A 9119-nucleotide genomic window follows, 5' to 3' on the forward strand; every position below is an offset into this window, starting at 1 on the left:
AAGAGATCATCCAATGACCAAAAAGACCACTCATCAGAAACCTCAGAGATTTGAAGAAGACATTTGATGCAGTGAATCGTTCCGGAATGTCTTGAAGGGCAGTGGTATGCCAACAAAAACACAAGCCCTGAATGATGTTAAATATTGGGATGCAGCTTGCACAGCTGAAGTTAACTGTGGCAGGCTAGAACGAACCATCTGGGAGAAGCTGGTGTCCAGCACTAACATATTCTCTGACCTCTATCGGGCATGGAGTTCATTATGAGAAGAAGCATAGATAAATGCAAAGCAGGCAACACATGGCTCAACAAGAGTGCACTTGAAAAGGGACGGCCAACACATTCACAGCTCACCGTACGACAAATAGGACACTGTTGAGGCAAATATGGGGTGGCCAATCTGCAGCTCTCGGAGCCTTTAAATGTGGCTCCTCCTTATAGGCACAGGTGGGGAGTGCCACGTACCCACTCCATGCATGTGCCCCACCGCTTGGTGGGAGAAGCAAATGGCAGCTGCCCCAGTGGCTCTGGACAGTCACTGGCACTGAATTAGAACAGGAGGCTGGGGATGCCTGGCTCTGTGGGGAGAGAGAGGACATTTATTTAGAGCAGGGGAGGGCAGGTTGGGAGAGCAAATAATGTGGCAAGTATGGAAAGATGACAACCACAAGTGCGGCGATCTTTGAATTCTTACTGCACACGGTTGGGATTTAGCTGCCAATGTAGCAAAACCTCAAGTAGAGGCCAGAAAGCTGCACAACGTTACAGAAAAGACAGAGTTAATCATTTGTTTTTTCATAGCAAATCTAATGAGAATCCCAGCTACTCCCCACTGAAAGATTACATTAGAAGGAAAGAAGTACAAGCAATAATTCAATTCACATACTTAGGCAGTAACATGCAAGCCAACAAGGAGAGCCAGAAGGAAATTCTAATGAACTGACAAGATGGTGGCTGCGTTCACCATCTTAACCAAGATTTGATCATAAAAAAAATTATGAAGATCAAAACTATGACTCCTCAACACAAGAGGTTATTTCTACCATCACCTATGAATGTGAACGCTGGAAACCCAGCAGCCTTCAAAAGGAAACAGCTCAGGAAATTACATGGTATGGACTGGAATGAATTTATAAACTAATGCCAAGATCTGTCAAAGAGGTCAACAAATCCTTATCTTTAACATTATCCAGAAAAGAAGATGGAAACGCCTGGGACACCTGAAGCGAGAACATTTGCCGTGACAAGCGTGCCATTGGGCAGCTGGCGGAACATGCAAAAGGCACCAACAGAGAATCCTTCAATCCGGACTGACACAGAAGGGCAAAAAAAAAGATACATGGGCTGTCAGAGGATCTGCTAAGCACATCCCAGAACAGACAAGGCTAGCGGGGCTTGTTATGCCCAAAGCTAGCACTGACTGCACACAAAGGGCTCAGATTCAGAACACAGCAGAGCAGAATTTTCCTCCATTAACTTGAAAAGACTTAACAGTGGCTGAGGACAATTTATTTTAATTACAATATACAAAATTCCTCTGACATACAATACATGGTCTAACCACATTTCTCCAATACATACGTACACACACACTTCAGCTTTTGGAGTACAGTCTTATTTTCACACAAAAAATGAAAGAGATGAAGAGAACAAGTTTGGGCTGTTAAAAAACAACGTTGCTTCACTGTTGCTTCCTTTTTAAACTGCCCAAACTCTGTGCCTATGCAGAAGAAAAGTCAAGTATTTCCAAGTTGTTAAGAAGAGTTTTCGACAGAAGAAAATGAGAACCATCCATTTTAGATACTGAGGGCAGGATATCCCTACTTGGCAAGACCAAGTACTGTCTTAACCATCCCTGATAGACACCTATCTAACATGTGATTGGGATTCAGCAGGCTCTAGATCTGTGGGGTCCATCACACTACATGGCTATTTGGCTGGTTAAGCATGGCGAGATAGCTTGAAAAATTAGTATTTTCAGAACAGCATGGCTAATTCCCGATCAGAACTTTTTGGACACCACAGCGCTAGGACTTAGGGGAGCATAGCTAGTGGAATGATGACATGAACCTATGATGGAAGCTTGGGGCTGGTGGAGGGAAGAGACAAAGAGGACAGGAAATGAAAGGGGGGAAAAGGCCGGAGGGAAAGTAAGAATTAGTCTGAGGGAATCGGAAGACATCAAAAAGGGAAGGTGGTTCCCATCTTTAAAGGTAAAACCCTGATCCTACTAAAGTCAGTGGAAAAACTCTTATGCAGCAAGACCTGCCCAGGCAGTTTTATGGGGCAAATAATTTTTGCAAAGAAAACAGCAACTATATTTAAAAGGAAGCTAATTGGTCAAGAGGAAGAGAAACATTTTTATTGCAGCGCACTAGTTTTGAGACATTTTCAGGTCAAAAAGCAAAGGTATGTGATTACAAGACAAGGTCAGTTCAGTTCAATAAATAATGGTCACTTTGACCTGTCAGTGCTGCCTGGTTAGGGCTTGCCTATCAGCCAGCTTTCATATGGCCTTTGTTTGTGCACCCAAATATAAATGGGCTGAGCTGCTGCTCCCACAACAAATGGTAGGGTAGCGGAGAGAGTCTGGATCTAACTCTGCTCCCCGAACTCAAAGCCAAAAGTCTGGCTTTAGCAAGGGCGCTCTTGACACAGATGACATCTCCCCACCGCTGTCCTCAAGAAGAGAGGTGCACGCGCGCGCGCACACACACACACACAGATGTGCAGCTCTCCCAACTCTGCAAAAGGTCCGTGCTTTCCCTTGTGTCTGGCACAGTCTCAGCTCTTAACTTCAGTACTGTTTGTACTGTAGTGACAGCTGGAGCCCCAGTGAAATCCCCACTCTGCTAAGCACAGCCCAGCCACACACTAGGAGACAGACCGTTCCCAAACGGCTTACGGTTGAAACACAGGACCAACAAAACCCAGAAGAGGCAGAGGTGCCTCTTAGGTTGCACAGCAGGGCAGTGAGAGCTAGGAATGGAACTCAGTTCTCCTACAGACTTCGTTCAGGTTGTCTCTCTTTAATCCAGCACGCTCGTGACTTGACTAATGCCAAACCAGAGAATTTACCAAACCATGAGAGGTCAATACTGTCTCGCACATTACCACCATTTCCACTGCTAACTGGGCTCTTAGAAGACATTTAGGGGCACATTACAGCCAAATAACAGCACAGAACCCCGAGAGCCGGAATTGGTGGGTGTAACCAAACTTTATGAAATCATGGAAACTTGGCCACAACTATGATAACTGGACATCTAGCTGAGTAAAATCATGCTGGATCGCAGAGTGCCCGACTAGAGAGGTTCAACCCACGGTGCTAGTCTAACGTTTTGCCTATTAGCCCATCCTCACTACTACCCTTAAATTCAACAGCCTATTGAATTTTGGCCTCTACTAATCATAGAATCATAGAACACTAGGACCGGAAGGGGCCTCGAGAGGCCATCGAGTCCAGTCCCCTGCCCCGACGGCAGGACCGACCACTACCTACACCATCCCTGATAGACATCTATCTAATCTGTTCTTAAATATCTCCAGCGAGGGAGATTCCACAACCTCCCTTGGCAACTTATTGCAGGACTTGACCACCCTGACAGTTAGGAACTTTTTCCTAATGTCCAACCTAAACTTCCGTTGCTGCAGCTTAAGTCCATTGCCTCGTTCTCTCCTCAGAGGCCAAGAAGAACAAGTTTTCTCCCTCCTCCTTATGACACCCTTTAAGATATCTGAAAACCGCTATCATGTCCCCCCTCAATCTTCTTTTTTCCAAGCTAAACAAGCCCAGTTCTTTCAGCCTTTCTTCTACTAAGGTCACTGCCAGGACTGTTCATACAAAATGCAGTGATGGGCTTTAGGGGGAAATTCCCCAAGTTATTTCACATGGGCCAAATCACCCCAGGAGGAGAATAACTTTGTCATTTACAAACTTTTGCTACAGTTAGAAGGATGGGGGAAAAACCAAACAGATTCTTCGAAATGCTCTCTGGCCTCTGTGGTCACAGGTCCTAGCTTTGTTTGCTTGTTCTCAGTTAATACACCTTTCAATCTAGCCCAAACTGGTAAAGTCTTGGAATAACTCTCCCCTTCTCCCCCCCAGTGCCAACTGTTCTCTCATGAAGTTAGCACAATGAAAAATGGTCCTTTATTGCTTTACACTAGCACTGTACGAAGCACTCCCACAGAAAATAACAAAAGGGCATATCTTTCAGCAGGATAAATATCCACATTCAGCTACCGGCGCCGATGTTTATTCCGATTATAATCTTGAATCAAGCTTTCACCCTGCTGCTCGGAAGAATAAAGTGCTCTGACTGTTCTTTATTTATTACACTGTTTTCTCAGAAAAGCTGCATCAACAGTTTCCCAGCCTACTCTGCCTCTCTGCCACAGACAATCCCGTCTTCATCCAATAAAGAGTGCTAAAAAGAGAGAAGTAGTTGTGTCCCTTTATAAAATCTTTCCCACAACAGAACCCTGAAAAAAACATCTATTGACATATTCCCTCGATAACCTGGACAGAGCAACATACATTAATGTTCTTTTGATGTCCAGCATTTTCAGATGACTTCCTGGGTGCGTGTACACTAGGAACTAACTTCAACGTTATCTTCGAAGTTTGGCACTAATTCAAAGTAGCCGGCAGACTCTACACACACCTTCCCTTACTTCGAAGTAGGGAGCCCAACTCTGACGGCCTTACTCCATTCCCAAGACTGGAGTAGTGCCCTACTTCGAAGTAAGCAACTTTGAAGTTATTTTTGTCGTGTAGACGCAGCCCCTGTGTGATAGAGAAAAATCTACTGAAGTTTAGAAGTCTGGGTAAAGTCTGGAATATAATTTTCTAGTATCCTGCTCTTTTGCCGTATCAGCCTTTTATGAACATATCTAACGTAATATTCTTAACATACTCAGCAACCGCACACTTGTGGGACACGTACACACATTAAATAGATGTAAGTACCATGGTCAAACTCCTTGTTGAAGTGAGCAGGCAAGAGCTCTGCTGAAGTCTGTGCTCTGCCAGTTTGCACCAAGGGAACGTTTGTTCCCTAGCATCACCCAGAAAAGGACTTTAACATCAGATTTCAAAGACTGGGACTGATTCCTCTTTCTCACCCCCAGCAAGATAAATCAAAAAACGCACCCCTGGACTGCTAGGGAGTCGGATCACAATCATGCCCTTTGCGCCTAACTCCTGATCTGCGAGTGAAATTCAGACCCTATGCAATGCTCAAGTCCCCTTATGAGTTTGAGCAACTTGGTGTCCAGACAATGCAGCTCATGCGTTACTCATGGCCTGAGAAGCCTGACCATCACAGGCAATGCAATAATGGAATAGGAGCGGTGGGTTGAAAGGATTGCTCTTTGGGCAACGTTTTGTATTTGCTTTTGTGGGCAACATTCTGCGATCACACACACACATCTGGGAACTCGAGGTCAGTGAGGTTGCACCCAATGCGTAGCCTAGAGAAAACTTGACTTTGACATCACATCCATTTGATTAATTTATGACTGAACCCTGCACTCCATACTGTGGGTCAGACTCTACTCCGAGGTCACTGAGGCCATTTCTGATTCCCACTGCAGTAAAGGAAAACAAAACCTTGGTACAAGACCCTCCATAAATCCTGCTGTAAGGAAGTCAATACGAATTGTGCTTGAGTAAAGACCTTGTTAAAATTGGAGCTGTTTATTTCTTTGTTCAAGAAAGGAGGGTGGCATAAGAATTAAATTTCAGTCTGCTTATGGAAATATTGAAGAGTTGAGACAACTTCTAAAACACAGAAGGCAGGAACGAAATTTGTACTGCAGGACCTAAAATAATTGAGAATTAAGCCCACAGTGCTCAGCCAATCATGGGAGTCATTACAGTTTAGAACTTAATCCTACAGAACCTTCATGGTCTGTGGTGTAAACAGGTATTTTGATGTTTGTCCCAAAAATACCCATTCATGGGACAGATGGCTTAATTAGCTTCTGCCCCCAAAAAAGTCATTCTGCAGTTTGTACTCTGTTTGCATTATTTAAGCTTGAGCCACGTTTGGGAAGCTTGCATTGTGTAGCAGGCTATCAAATCTTTTTGCAAATGCAAAAATTTGTGATGCAACTCTGTTTCAGCATGCTTAGTCCACAGTTAGAACCAACGTATAATGGGGAAGAGCAGATTTGAGGGGTTTTTATTTTTTAAATGGAGTTTAAAAAAAAAAAAGTAAGTGTGGCTCTTTGGGAACAGCTTACTTACATTGATTCAGAGTCTGTAAAGCTTGTGGGGACAACTCTGACCATCTCACCTGACCAGCATGAGGTAGGCCAGAGAATTTCACCCAGCAAGTCCTGCATCTAACTCTGAAATAAGGTTCCAAGTGACAATCGGTTCGAAAGGTTAGTGATCCATTGCAACACTGCATGACACTTTGCTGCCTAACTCAAAAAAACAGTGAAGTAAGGATCTATTTTGCAGGCAGCCCCACTGATGTAAGATTATTGCTGGAGACAGATGCTACTCGGTGTGACTAAAGGGATCAGAGTTTGGCTATTCACGGGCAGGTGCAATTCAAGGCATAGACCACATAGCATTATTTTTGCTTGTGGGCAAGACTCCCATTGACGATGGATTGTAGAGGTGAAACAAGTGCACTTACATCCAGCCTATCATTAACATAGTAAACCCAGAGTCTGTGATATTATGTATTTAGCACAGAAGTCTGCAAGGGCATGGCAGAAGCTCACAGTGATCTGTTTTGGGGAGGTCTCATCATATATATCCTTTCAGATTTCTTATGAGGCAAAACAGCAGAAATGTGCAAGGCACATGTGCATTTGATTCCCTCCCTCACCATAATCCCTTTGAATATCACTACTGACTGGGGTTTATGTTGTGACAATGCTTCCTTTGCAGTTATAAAGTGTTGCATGCCTGTTAATCATGAAAATTAAAGTACAGCTGTTGTTTTCTGTGACTAGGGTTAGGTCATACATAGGGTTCCTGGCTGTAGTGATACTGTTCTGTTTGTGGTTTGGTGTTAAAAATATTAATGTGGACAAATTTTCAAGCAAGTTCTGCTCCCGCTTCGGACACAATTCAATAAAGTACTTAACCACCCTGGCTTATCTGATTCACCTCAACTGAGAATCCCCTCTACATGTTTGCCTGAGGCTTACAAGCCCACAATTGTCTTAAGGTTAAAATTATATTTTAATGCATCTTCGTTTTTACATATGTTTTTAAGATCAAAAATGAAAAACAACAACTTGGAAAACAAGAAGTCCTGTGGCACCCGACAGACCAACGGAGATTTTGGAGCATAAGCTTTCCTGGGCAAAGACCCACTTAATCAAATGCCTGAGACATCTTTGCCCAGGAAAGCTTATGCTCCAAAATCTCCTTTGGTCTGTAAGATGCCACAGGATTTCTTGCTGTTTTTGCAGATATTGACTAATTCAGCTACCCATCAAGAACTTAGAAGAGTTCATTTGAATTTTTATGATTACCAGTGCTAGGACTAAAAATTATTTTTAGTGAAAAATTATGAACTGTTTTCAAGCTGCAGCTTCAACCTCATGTCTTTGTTTGATACCTAAGTTTCTTTTTGTCTTCCATCAAAATGAAACTTCAGGGTTTATCATAGGCTACAAACTACTAGTTTATGTTAATCAGGTGTGATGCAGAAACAAAGGATGTGGCAGGCTGTTAAAGTTGCTGTCACACCTACAGAAGTAATGGGACTGATTTTGATTTTATATGCACTTGGAATAACTCCACAGCATTAGTGAAGATCCAGGTCTGACACATTAGGCTTTCACATTGCGCAATGGAAGAATAAATGCCAGTAGCATAAAATATGGGGTTCCCCACAAACACCCCAATAAAAGTGAACTACATGGTTCGGAAAGAAACAAAAGCTTTTCCTTTCTATTCTGCCCAAACAGCCTTCCAGGCACAGCGCTTAACTCCCTGGAACTGGAGCAGGAAATCATGAACTTCACAAGGTAGCCGAGAGTTGAGCAGCAGCTATTTTTCCAGCTTCCCCTGCCTTTCTGTGGATCCTTTCAATCTTCTCAGACACAACTGTCCTTGGAGCCGGATTCTCTCTGTAAGAATCATTTTTTATTCCTTGAGGCGACTGCCTGGGGCCCCAAGCAAGGGCAACGTGTGCAAAAAAAAAAAAAAAAAAAAAAAAGGTTGGCCAGGATGATGTCTTCAATTGTTATTTTTCTAAGGAGCCAGAGCTGAGATGCCTGGGGTTACTCTCGGTCATTGCCAGCTGGGCTGTCCGCCCTTCCTGCCTCTGTCGCCCCAGCTGGGGGCTCCTTATGAGAAAGCAGCCGGGGAAAGGGAAAGGTGGTGCTGGGGCAGGGAGCCACCCCTGCCAGGCTGGCTAGTGCACGGGCTAGCGAGCCCCTGGGCAAAGCAGCAGAGATGCAAAAATCGAAGCAGCCCGAGCCAGGGGTTATAAGAGAACAAACAGCTGGGCAGACCCAGGCGAAGGGCAGAGCCAGAGAAAGCCACAAGGAGGTGGGCAATGGGGGACAGCAGGAGAGAAGAGGCCGGGGCAGGGAGAGAAGGAGCTGCCCCAGAAAGTAGCGGGGGCGCAGATCAGGAGAGCAAAGAGGCGACCCTGCAATAAACAAAGCCCCCGAAGTGCCGCTCCAACCCCAGTTTGATCAGCTGCCCCCCGCCGGGCAGTAAGCACCAGCTGAGCCCTACCTGGCTGCCACTTGGGTCTCCCCGCCGCGCAGAGCCCCCCGCTTGCAAGAGCCGGCGCAGCCCGAACCGGGGCTTCGAACCCGCAGCGCCTTTTATAGCCGCGCGCGGGGGTTACTCGCGGTCAAACCCGGCTGGGCCTGTTTATGTCGCGCCGTCACTCACATGCTGCACGTGGCGCCCCTGCCCGCCTCTTAAAAGGGCGATGCGGGCTCAGCCAGCCTGGTGGGGGCCCACCAGACACGGCAGCGCCACCGCGCAAGGGAGGGGATGCATCGGTCTGCGCCCCTGGCAAGGAGGGGTCTGGCCCCGGAGCCTCTTCCGGATCGGAGCTGGGTCGAATGCTTGCAAGGGTCCCCCGGTAGCCCCTGAACAGTGGGGCCGCGGGGGGCTCGACCCTGCTC

At 45.6% G+C, this 9119-nt stretch overlaps 1 protein-coding gene across 1 annotated transcript in view; it reads right to left on the minus strand.

Annotated features, from left to right (window-relative positions):
- Positions 1-8796, minus strand: part of ABCA1 (ATP binding cassette subfamily A member 1) — a 140703-nt gene extending 131907 nt beyond the window's left edge. Inside the window, exon 1 of the mRNA XM_074994608.1 lies at positions 8719-8796. The gene's annotated coding sequence lies outside the window, so the exon portion shown is untranslated. The remainder of the gene's footprint in view (positions 1-8718) is intronic.
- Positions 8797-9119: the final 323 nt, after the last annotated feature.

The sequence above is a fragment of the Carettochelys insculpta genome, chromosome 5 (genome assembly GCF_033958435.1).
Source record: "Carettochelys insculpta isolate YL-2023 chromosome 5, ASM3395843v1, whole genome shotgun sequence".
NCBI lineage: Eukaryota > Metazoa > Chordata > Testudines > Carettochelyidae > Carettochelys > Carettochelys insculpta.